The sequence below is a fragment of the Garra rufa genome, chromosome 4, assembly GCF_049309525.1.
Source record: "Garra rufa chromosome 4, GarRuf1.0, whole genome shotgun sequence".
NCBI classification, from domain to species: domain Eukaryota; kingdom Metazoa; phylum Chordata; class Actinopteri; order Cypriniformes; family Cyprinidae; genus Garra; species Garra rufa.
The window spans coordinates 12,851,775-12,864,155 of record NC_133364.1 but is presented as its reverse complement, the minus strand read 5'-3'; the positions used below and the strand labels follow the sequence as shown (position 1 = coordinate 12,864,155).

The 12,381-nt window shown below is 39.1% G+C and overlaps 1 pseudogene; it reads right to left on the bottom strand.

Annotated features, from left to right (window-relative positions):
- Nucleotides 1-2,664: 2,664 nt before the first annotated feature.
- Nucleotides 2,665-11,840, bottom strand: LOC141332782 (EF-hand calcium-binding domain-containing protein 4B-like; annotated as a pseudogene).
- Between the last annotated feature and the right edge of the window lie 541 nt (nucleotides 11,841-12,381).

Sequence of the window (12,381 nt, the reverse complement as noted above, 5' to 3'; positions counted from 1 at the left end):
TTTTGAAAGAAGTCTCTTATGCTCACCAAGGCTGCATATATTTACTTAGATATGTAAATATTGTGAAATATTATTGCAATTTAACATAACTGTTTTTGATTTGAATATACTTTTTAAATGTTATTTATTCCTGTGATGCAAAGCTAAATTTTCAGCAGTCATTATGCTAGTTTAGTGTCACATGATCCTTCAGAAATCATACTAATATTCTGATTTAGTGCTAAAGAAACATTTCTTATTTTAACAGTATAAACAGTGTTTATTTAAAACAGAAATCTTTTAAAACAACACACACACACACACACACACACACATACATATACATATATTTATGATGGGGGTTTACCCAATGTTGCGTCAACGGATGACAGGTTTATGGGTTGTTCCGACAATTTATGAGATGCTTACCCCAGGTGCGGGAGCAGCAGCGACGAGTCTGACTCCGATGATGACTCAGAGGACGAGTCTGATGATGACTCTGATGATGAGTATGAGCATGATGATGCCTTGCCTATTCCTGAGGACAACCCTTTCGGATGCTGCACAACAAATCTATATTTAGAGCCGAGCGACGAACCTGTGTTAAACACTATTTTCTCAACAACTGACAATCTGTTTCAGTCGAGTTAGACCAATAACACGGTATCAATATGTATTGGATGTCTAGCAGCCTAAGATCCATGTTCTCCATTTGCACAAAATTGTAAAGCATTGAGTCTTTTCCTCTGTTTCTTGCTGTATGTTTAATTGTTTTAATAAACATTTATTGGATAAAATTTCCCCTTTGCCTCTTTTTAGTATAAATGTATATTCAACACTATATTGTTGAAATAAAAGGTTGTCTTACTCTTTATACTGTTCTCAGAGTAAATTTTCTATTTTAATTTAATGAATTGAATAAAAGCATGATGATCTGAATAAAAAGAATAGTAGAAGTTTAGTGTTTCTGTTACAAATGGTGCACGTGTTGGACGGAACGAGATAAACAATCAACACTTATTTAATATAATATTTGAATAAACACTTAGGAACAATCAGGAACAGGCAGGAGAATCCACACACGTAACGTTAACGTCAAAGACCGACATCTAACTGAACACAAAGACAGACTCTTAAAGACAAACTAATCAAGATACACAGGTGACATAGATGACTGATAATAAAACCCAGGTGTTACAGATGACGGTGACGAGGGCTAAACCAAATGACAACAGAATGGCAGGGGAAGACAATGGGTGAAACCAAAGACAAAACAGACATAACTCTTGACAGTTTCTTATTTCTGATATAAACTCGGATAATGTAATAATGTAATATCTTATCAAAAGTTGACACGGCGAAGTGTTTGAGAAATGCTGGCGTCTGTCACATTTAAGTAACATTCGTTGCTTACATGCACCTACCCTAAACTACCCAAAACCTGTAACACATATAAATGTAATGCCTGACACTTTTGTATCCGACTTATTTAAGCTAAACAAACATGTTCAATCGTGAAACATTAAGAAAACTAAGATATGGTGGCACAAACTGACACAAACATGACTACATGACAACACGTAGTTGCATTTGAACGTGTTTCCTGGAACAAAAACTACAAGTCTCATCCTAAAAGAATCATCCTTTTCACTTAAAACAAGTGTGATTTATTTATTAATGACTTGTTTAGAGATACGTACAAAAACAATAGTGTTTCCACACCACCTTCAACTTGTAACGTGTAACTTTGTGTTTTAAAATGAGATAGACGTACATGTAGCAGAGGAACGGTAAGATTGAGGCCTTGTGTCTCTTTGTATACAGACTGGGGTAAGCTCTAAAGTATTTTTCTAAAGTAAATTTCATTTAATTCTTGTGTACTGTACTTGTTCTCATTTTCCTGCGGACGCTCGCGGCATGTTTGGTGTTTGCCAATACATATTTCTGTTGTGCAGAGTCTGCAGACATATTTCTTGCATAAAATACATAGTCTTTATCCTTTTCAAGAGAATGTAGTACAAATTTTATGTTTCTTAATTGTGATCACAGTACAACAAGATGTCAAATTACCCAAAATAGCTTCTTTTTATGGAGCCTTAAACTGGACCCTGTAAAAAGGAGCATCCTTTGGATCAGGCATTAAACTGCCCTCCTGACCTTCTGTGTTCATGAAATCTCCTTCCTCAATCATGAATTTGACCTAATTTATAGAGGTGGTGCATATATGATAAAAGCAAATGTTTGATGAATCCTAAAACCGGAACCTGTAAAAAGGAGCATCCCTTGGATGAGGCATTAATCTGGCCTCCTCACCTTCTGTGTTCATAAAGTCCCATTCCTCATTTACAGAGGTGGTAGCGCATTCTGCCAGCCACATTGAGCCTTGCAGGATGCGCTACCCCTCTGTTAGATCAGATCAGCTTTCCTAAAGCTGCATTGAAGCTGCAATTTTGGACTTTCAACCCGTTGCCACCATTAAAGTCCACTATATGGAGAAAAATCCTGGAATGTTTTCCTCAAAAATCTCTCTTTTCGACTGAAGAAAGAAAGACATGAACATCTTGGATGACTTGGGAGTGAGTAAATAAAGTGAACTTCTCCTTTAATGTCCTAAACAAGACGATAATACTTATAGATGCAATCATGCAGAACTCAATCCTGTTTATGCTATGTAGGTATCAGACCTCACCTTTCTTGACCTGCAGTGTCCCATAAATGCAGAGCCACATGACTGTCCCCCAAATTCAGTGTCCGTCAATGCCTGCACAGAACAACAATTACATTTTTTTGGGGATGATTTTATATATAAAAAATTCTATATACAATTTATATATCCTATATACAATTAAGGCATAAAAATACCGTTAATGTTAACACGTATTTTTATGAAATCAAAACAGGCAAAAAAAAAAAAAAAAAAAAAAATGTACAATGGCCACTAGGAGGCGCTGTTGTATAATATTTGTGTGTGGAACATATAAGTATATTGATTAAAAGTATCTAAATGGCTCTTTTTAAGTGTCCAGATTGTTTATGAAACCACCACAGTTAAGTGGTGGAAGGCTAGAAACTTTGCAGAAAGTGAATTGATGTTGTTTGACATAATCTGCTGTGCAATGTGTGCCAGGTTTTAAATGCAGGGAGTATGACTTCTCAAGCCCTTTCATGTGATGCTGATATAGCACAGTAGGCTTTAGTTAACATACTTACACCCACATTTAAACAAAAACACTGCAAAGCCTATAAGAAATAATACTATGTACAAGAACAATGCACAGACTTTAGATGTCAAAGGTTTCTAACTTTGGTAAATCAGTTTAAAGAGAGAGCAGTAATCCATTCTTCTGATTAAATTAAGCAAAAAACTCCAATAACACAGCAACTAACAGGGTTTGAACTTACGTCACGATTTGGTCAGTTACCCGGATACACCGTCATATTGGCGATACTCGGATGTAAACAACAGCATGGATTGCATGGTTAATGTACTACTGAATTCGCTGTTCTGCTAATTTATGCTGTTTAAATCATGGGAAAAAACCTGTGGAAGCTGCTAAATCATATAGAGAAGGACTTAGTAAGCAGGAAAGGGCACAATATTTTGACAAACTAAAGTTAATATGTGGTAAAGTTACATACAAGCAGCATTAATTAAGATATTAGCCTAATATTTCACCTACCTGACCAGAAATGATAAGCACAAACATGAATGTTCCCAAGATTCTTGCCCTGGAAATTCTGATTCAGTTTGGCCAACAATAAATGCCTTTTGTGCCTCAGACTGTTTTTCATGCTTCTGCTTGATTTGTTATAACTTTTGGCAGTCTATAGTACTCCAGATATTTTTCTAGGTTTGACCGATTAGTACAGCCCAAACCATGACAATAGTTGATCGTTTTCAGCTGCAATTTTTACAACTTTACAAACTTGCAAAATATGCAAGTTTTGTTCGCTTCAGTGGCATCGTTCACATTAGTGCTGCCAATCTGGCAGATTGATGAAACAAAACATTTTTGTATATCCCGAAAATACCTCATTGCGAAGTCAAGTGGTAAACCTGAGCTTTTCTGTCTACTCACCAACTTGATCAATATTAAATTGTACATGGAGTGGGAGAGCAACTTACCCACAGTGGCTGCGGTAGCTGAATGAAACTGTCCATCACAGAAACGTCGTAGCAGTGAGGTTTTGCCAACGCTGGAATTTCCAACCAGAATGACCTTAAATAGCTGTTGAGGGGATACAGCGGATCCTTCTGCAGGACCCTGCAGTCAAAAATACCCAGAGTGATTTCTAAAAAAAACTAAAAGCTAGTTGTGTAGTTGTGTGTAAGTGCACATAGGAATATAGTCTAGACCAGGGGTTTTCAAACCTGTCCTGGAGCCTCCCCTGCCCTGCACATTTTGTATGTCTCCCTTATTAGGCACACCCAATTAAGGTCTTGCAGTCTCTACTAATGAGCTGATGATTTGAATCAGGTGTATTAGATGAGAGAGACAAGCAAAATGTGCAGGGCAGGGGAGGCTCCAGGACAGGTTTGAAAACCCCTGGTCTAGACCAATGGTTTCCAAACCTGTTTCTGAAGGGCCACTATCCTGCAGAGTTTAGCTTCAACCCTAATTAAACACACCTGAACCAGTTAATCAATGTCTTCAGATGCCCTAGAAACTTTCAGGCAAGTGTGTTGGAGCTTGTTGGAGATAAACTTTGCAGGACATTGGCCCTTCAGGAACAGGTTTAGGCATCCCTTTGTAAAATTTGTCTTACAGTCTACTTATTATGTAATTTAAAAGTATTCTGTGTTAAAACTAACCATTTTAAACTCTCTCTCTGACACTTGAATTAAATAAATGCCAAGTTCTGTCATGAAACTATAGATGGTGCAGGCTGATGGGTCCTTGATGCAAACTGATGATATTCACCCTTGTGTGGTGTTCGTATTTTTGTTACTCAGCCAGTGTTCATGGGTCTGGTGGACCCGCTAGAGTTTTGGCTTTCCAAATTAACACTATCAAACAATTTTATGTTAAATTACTCAACAAATGTTTAATTCATCCCAATTACAAGCCATATGAACAGCAAACATGATTAATTTTTCCCCTTTACCTTTGTTAGATCACATTGATGGATTAATGTGCTTCTCGTTTTTTTTTTTTTGACATTTTTGAAATCCATATTTCTTCACTTGCTGTCTGGTGGGCTTGCTCTGGTCCTGGAGCTGGCTGCTGATGGGGTACTCATCTTCGTTTTGTTACTAAATGGTGCTCAACCTCATCCTCTTCTTCAAAGTCACTGTCAGACTCTGAATTTTCAGAAATGTGATCCTCATATTCTGAAACCTCTTCCTCGATATCATCATCAAAAGCTCCTCTCTCTTCTAAAATCAATTGCAAGGCCCTCACAGCAGATAATGTTTTGGCCATCTTGATCAGTTGTGATAAGGAACCACACTGGCAAAGGCTTATTTTTAGTATTATGCCCCTTATTTGCAGGTGGGACAGGGTATGAGAAAGTAAAGCTTGGTTCCCGCAAGAGAGAGGATAAAATGTGCGGGAATGTAAGAGCAGACAGTGTTGATAGTTTAATTTTCAACAATGTTGCAACTTTGTGTGGGAGCAGGAAGGGGAGGGGAAGAAAACAGCATCACCATAAAGGATGAAGACAGAGTGTAGGAACACTGGACCTACACTTTCAACACTTTTATTAGACCTGGGTCCAGTGGACCCGAACACCTTGTATGTAATGTAAATGTGTGGGGGGAGGTACAGTATGCGGTCATTGAAAATTTGTTCGGATTTATGTTCTTCACAGAAAATAACCCAAAGCCAATGAATTTCAGGTTGAAAAAATAATTGTTTAATTTTTCTTTTGAAAAAAACTGAAAACGGGTCTCACAGACCCGAACACCATACAAGGGTTAAATAACTTGGCACAAGCTGATTGGTTCATGTTGTATATGCAGCTAATGAGCTACTACTACTACTACTACTTTACATTTAATGGCTGGTTAGCATTCCCTAAAGCATTTTGCAACGTGCTTTCAGGACCCCCATCTGGAACCCTCCCCCTGTATAGATCTGCTGCGGGTTACTATATGTGCTATTTGTGCAGCAGCAGTATGTCTTACATACTCACAGCACCATATCTAAATATGTATTGGCAGTAGCAAGTTCCTATACTTAAATATGCAAAAATTCTGTTATGATATTCAACATCTTTCGCTTGCCTGCTGGAGGGTCTCTTTTCCAACTGGCTGACCACGTGCAGATGAGGGCATGTTTCCTCTGATCCATTTCTTCTTAGTCTTCTTCAACCTAACTGGTGGAGGAGAGTCTGCAGAGGCCAGAGACACATTGGATGGGTAAAGAGAGCTTGTCTCTAGATTTTCCTTATGTTCTTCTTCGCCCCGCTCTTCTTCTTCCTCACTTAGCTGATGCAGAAGTAGGTGAGGGTCTCCTTGCAGCAGGTGAGGGAGGTGATCTTCTTCGATGGATATGACTCTGCGTAGAGGCCATCCATCCGGCGGCCCATCCTCCACATCCACCCCAACATTTGCACCTTCTGAATCCCCAGCTATTTTTTCAGATCGCCCATCCACCTCCGGCTTCCCATCATCCCCTGTGGTGAAGGGTGAACAGAGACCGTTTGCTAAAGAGGAAGTCTTCCTGTTAGAAGGCTGAACCACTTCCTCTTTATCAACTTCTCTGAAATGAAAGAGAGGGAGGTGAGAGAATAAATGTTTTCATGTCAATAAATCATATATGTCGATACTCTACAAAATATATGTGAGGATTTCTCACTTTCTGACAGATGGTTTCCTCTCAGTGTATTTCACTGAGGCTGTGCTCAGTCTTTGCTTGCGTGAGGATTTTTTCAATGAATTACTGCATTTCTGTGGTGAAATATAAAGAGATATTCTGTTTATAATGGCTGTTATTGGATATACACTAAAAAAGTCAAATGTTTTCCACTCATTTATTATTATTATTATTATTTTATTATAACAGTAATATGGAAATGTTAATGTTTCTTCAAACTAAACTACAATAATAAATGTTTTGTTGTGTTTATGTCATTTTATATTTACCACTTTATTGTAGAAATGGAAAATATAAACATACAGACTATTTAAAATCGGTAAACTCACCAGAAAGTTAATGTCTCGCTCATCGCGTAGATGTTTATTCATTTCTCTGGAAGAACAACATCTCATTTAAAATGTTTGTTGATTGTCTTTATCTACAAAAACTCATCTCTTACCAAGCTCACCTGGGTAGATCCAACTGTTTTATTAAGCTCTGTTTTTCTCTCTGCAAGCTTTCTGTGATTCTGTACATCTCCCTGTGAGGGGAAAAAGTGTTTGTGTTTATAAGAAACTCTTGATACTGGTGGGATCTTGTGTGTATGTAATAATTGCTCAGACTGACATCTCTCTTTCCTGTTGTAGTCGAGATGCCTGCTCCTGCAGAAAAAAGAATCAAAGAGAGTGACTTCAAAGGGTGTGAGTTGCACAAAACTATAAGATTTGGTAATTGTGGCACTAACCCTCCTCTGTTTTTGGAAAAGCTGCTGAAGTTCTTGACTGCGCGACTGCAGGTTTTCATAGTCCTGGAAGAAAGAATTAACATACTAGTCAGAAAATAAGAGGGATCATACAAAATGCATGTTATTTTTTTATTTAGTACTGACCTGATACATAAAAGACATTAAAAGACATAAAGACATTTATGACATATAGTCCACAAGAAAAAATAGTTGAATTTATAAAAATGACCCCGTTTAATACTACGTTGAATGATCCACACCTGTTTTTTCAGGAAACACAATGCATTAAGAACCATTTTTTATTATTATTTTTTATTTTATTTAGTATTGCCCTTTAGAAGCTGCAGAAGATACTTACATGTTTCCCAGAAGACAAAATAAGTTAAATTTACCATAATCTTTTCAAATTCAAATAAAAAAAATAAGTATTAATGCACATGTGTTCTGGAGCATCAGTGAGCATTTCGAACCTTCTGTAATAGTTGCATATAAGTCCTCAGAGTGAAAAGATGAATCTCAAAACCATACAGTCATTGCTGGATAGGGTTCAAATACACAAAATGCTGAAAAACCAAATAATTTGTGGGACCTGAAATTTTTTTCTGAACAGCAGGTAGTTTACCTGTTTAGGACAAAAAAGAGACCCATGAACAACTGTCAATGAACAAAAAACACAGTTGTGGATCATTCAGGTGACAACACAGTATTAAGAATCAAGTGTATGTAAACTTTTGAACAGGGTCATTTTTATAAATTCAACTATTATTTTCTATTATATATTGGGGATTATATGTAAACATCTTTTATGTGAAATATCTTATTCAGGTCAGTACTAAATAAAAAATCACATGCATTTTGTATGATCTCTATTATTTTAGTAAAATAATTAACATTTTGTATATTCTGCAAGGTGTATGTAAACTTTTGACTTCAACTGAATGTCTTTACTGTCACTTGCTCAAGAGAAGTGTTCATTTCTTCTTTAAAAAATCTTACTGATTGGTAGAATAAAAGCACAGGCAACAGCTTAAAAGAATGTTTTTACCTTCAGAACTGCTTGATCTTTTTCATTAATGATCTGTTGCTCCATTTCCTCATATAATCTGCAAATTTCAGTGTCATGTGTGGCTGGATTCCTGTGCAATGAAACAATGCAATACAATGTTAAAACAGACATTTAGCCTAATACAATCAAAAGGCAAATCTATGACACAAACAAGCCTTTCACATAATATTACACCCCACATTTGTTATTCAAAAACACCGGCTTAGATATTTACATCCAGTTATTACAGTTATCCAATAATTACAGGATCACAATTTTTTATAAATACACAATGGAGCTCCATATGCTTATGATACATAAGACTTAAACACAAATTCTTTGCATATCGTTAACCAATACATATTTCAAATCACATCATTCTGACAAAAATATGCTTTATTCCCTCTAAAAAGTATGTAAAAACATAACTCTTAAGCTTAGTGGACACTGGATGTGGACAGAACAGCATTCTATAAAGAATTACATTAAGCCTCTAAACATTAAGATTATTCACAAATAACACTGTGGAAATTAAGAATACAAAGCAGATTACTGATTCTTAAACATGGATGACTTTAGATGGTACTGTTCTCAATGCATTCTCATCATGTTGCATAATCATGTCACCTCCTGAGGGCGCTCTCCATCTCTTTCCTCTCTTGTTGCGCCTCTTTGATTTGATATGTGACACGGGCTAGGAACTCTTCAAAGTCAGACAAGAGGTGAGGTTCATCATTTCTGAGCTGAGCCCACAGGCTGCGAACCTCACTTGGGCTGAAATGAAGAGAAAACTGTTAGAAAAAAAAAACATTTTTTTAATGCAATATGCAGAGCAAAGTGTAAAGCATCAGTACTGACTCTTGAAACACATTGCTGGCACCCAAGCTCTCCATCAACATGCTGAAATGTTTCTCTTCATCATCCTCATTCTCAGACAGCTCTTCATCCGCTGAACTCTGATCAAGAGCTTCTGGAACTTTCTGAGATGGTGTGTTCATTAGTTCCTCTGTCATAGAAACTCTCCGTCCATGAAGAAAGTTACCTGGGGAGCAAACAAAGAAACACTTTGGAAAATTTTCAATTGCAGGGTTATAAATACCAAAAATAAATACCAAATAATAAACTCTGAAGAGCTCCTTTTGTCTGGAAGGAGATGATAAACTTACTAAATCCAGAGGAAAAAAACTCTCCCAGTGTCAGGTATCCTTTTTTGTCAAGATCTAGTGAGTCAAAGACATTCTCGAGTTCCTCGGTAGTGAGTGGCAATTCTTTGTGTATCTAAGAGAGAAAAGAAATAGATGAAAAAATGACGGGGGGGGGGGGGGGGGGTGGAGGGTGAAGTCAGTGTTCTAAGCAAGCAGCACAGGACTGGAGCAAACTGTAGAGACTCACAGACTAGAACAGACTGTACAGGAACATTGACAGGGAGGGACATATAAGAGGCAGCAGATAGCTGGTCTGGTATGATCTCAGTGGGCACAACTTGATTAGCAGGTACATCCTCTGAGGCACTCGTCAGAAGCAGTAAATAGCTGGTCCAATATGATCTCAGGGAGAGTAACTTGATTAGCAGGAACATCCTCTGTGGGCTTAGCTAGACAAACTGGAACAATCTTCAAGAACAGGACGAAACAGCCCTCCTCAGGTGGAATATGACTAGTAGGACATCCTCCGAGGGACTCACCAGAAACAGCCGAGAGGCTGGTCTGGTATGATCTCAGAGGACACAACTTGACTAGCAGGAACAACTTCTGAGGCCTGGACAAGACAAACAGGAACAATCTTGAAAAACAGGACAAAACAGCCCTCCTCAGGTGGAACATGACTAGTAGGAACATCCTCCAAGGGACTCATCAGAAACAGTCGAGAGCTGGTCTGGTATGATCTCAGAGGACACAACTTGACTAGCAGGAACAACTTCTGAGGGATGGACAAGACAAACAGGGACAGATCTTCGTAGCCATGACCCAACTGGCAAGGACGACCTCCGAGGACATGGCAGGACAGACAGGAACATTTTATATGGCCATAACTTGACAGGCAGAAACACAGTCTACAGCCATGACCCGACTGGCAGGAACGACCTCAGTAGGTGTGACAGGACAGGCAGGAACACTTTATATGGCCAGGCAGGACAAGTAAAAACAACCTCTGTGGGTTTGACAAAACAGAAACAATCCTTATGGCCATGACCCAACTGGCAGGGACAACCCCAGAGGACACAGCAGGACAGACAGGAACATTTTATATGGCCATAACTTGACAGGCAGAAACACCATCTATGGCCATGACCCAACTGGCAGGAATGACCTCTGTAGGCATGACAGGACAGGCAGGGACACTTTATATGGCCAGGCATAACAGGTAGGGGCAACCTCTGAAGGTGAGACTTGACACAGGAATGGTCTCCATGAACATGACTGGCAGGAACAATCTATGTAAACTTAAGTGATCTCTGGGGACTTAAAACAATTGACAGGAGTATCTTATGTGGACTTGACAGGAACATCTTCTGTGGATGTGACATGATTGGCAGGACGGTCTTCTGAGGACATGACATGACAGAGAGGAACAAATCTCAAAGGGTTGACTTGACTAACATGGACAACTTCTGTAGACGTGACTAGATAGGCAGGAGCAAATCACATTGGACATGACTGGCAGAAAACAACTGAGGACATGAAGTAACAGAAACAGTCTCTGGCATAACTTGCGTAGAAGAGTCAATTAGACTGGGAAGCGAAGGAAAATACTTTGAAACTGTAACTTGAGTCTTGAAGATCAAGGCCACCGGACTAGACAACTCTGGACTCACAAATCGTGAGGCCTTGTGACTCAGGTCTTCCTAGACCCACAAGTTGAGACTTCTGAAGGAGGGCAAAGAAGTCCAAATACATGTCCCCTCCTTTTCCACATCCGAGGGGGTGACAAAACATTGATCAGCCAACACAAGGCCGAGTGAAGCTGACCTGGCCAACACAGAGGTGGGTCACAACAGTCTGGGTAAAAATCACAGGAGGGACTTGATTGCCAGTGAGAAGGCCACAGCGGTCTGGATCAATACAAGAGTGTTTAGAACTGACTTGACTGACACTGATAGCTGCAATAGTAGTCTTGGCCTACTCAGGTGACTGGAACTGCTTGACTGACACAGGAAAGGCCAGAGTGGACTGATCATCTCAGGAATTACTGAAACAGACTTCTTTGCGGCATGGAGAGCTGCAGTGATTTCAGGTGACTCAGTGTCTGAAGCTGGTTTGACGGACACCATGATGACCGCAGCGGTCTTAGTTGACTCTGATAACTGGAACAGACTTGACTTTGGAATAGACAGCCACAGCAGTAACCGTCAACTCAGGGGTTTCTGGAGCCAATTTAACAGACATATTGATGGCCACAACAGTCTCATGAATAACTGGAACAGATTTGATTGGCGAGGATAGCCACAGTGGCCTCAGTCAACTTAAGGGTGTCTGGAACTGCCTTGGCTGATCCAGGAATCATTACAGCTCAGTTGTTACTGGAACAGACTTGACTGGATGAGGGATTACTGCAGCAAACTTGGTTAAGTCAAGGGTGCCTGGAATTGGTTTGGCTGACCCAGAAATGGAAGCAGCAGCCTCAGTCAACACAGGAGTATCTGAAACTGACAAGACAGGATTAATAAAGAATTTAATGGACTAGGGAAAAAAATCTAGAGTAGTGAAGCTCATCTGCTGGGTCCTGACTGGGCCGGTTCGTTCTGTCAGGGATCTGAAAGGAGGACCCAAACGCAGAGTGAATGACAAGGAATTTATTGACAAAACAGATTC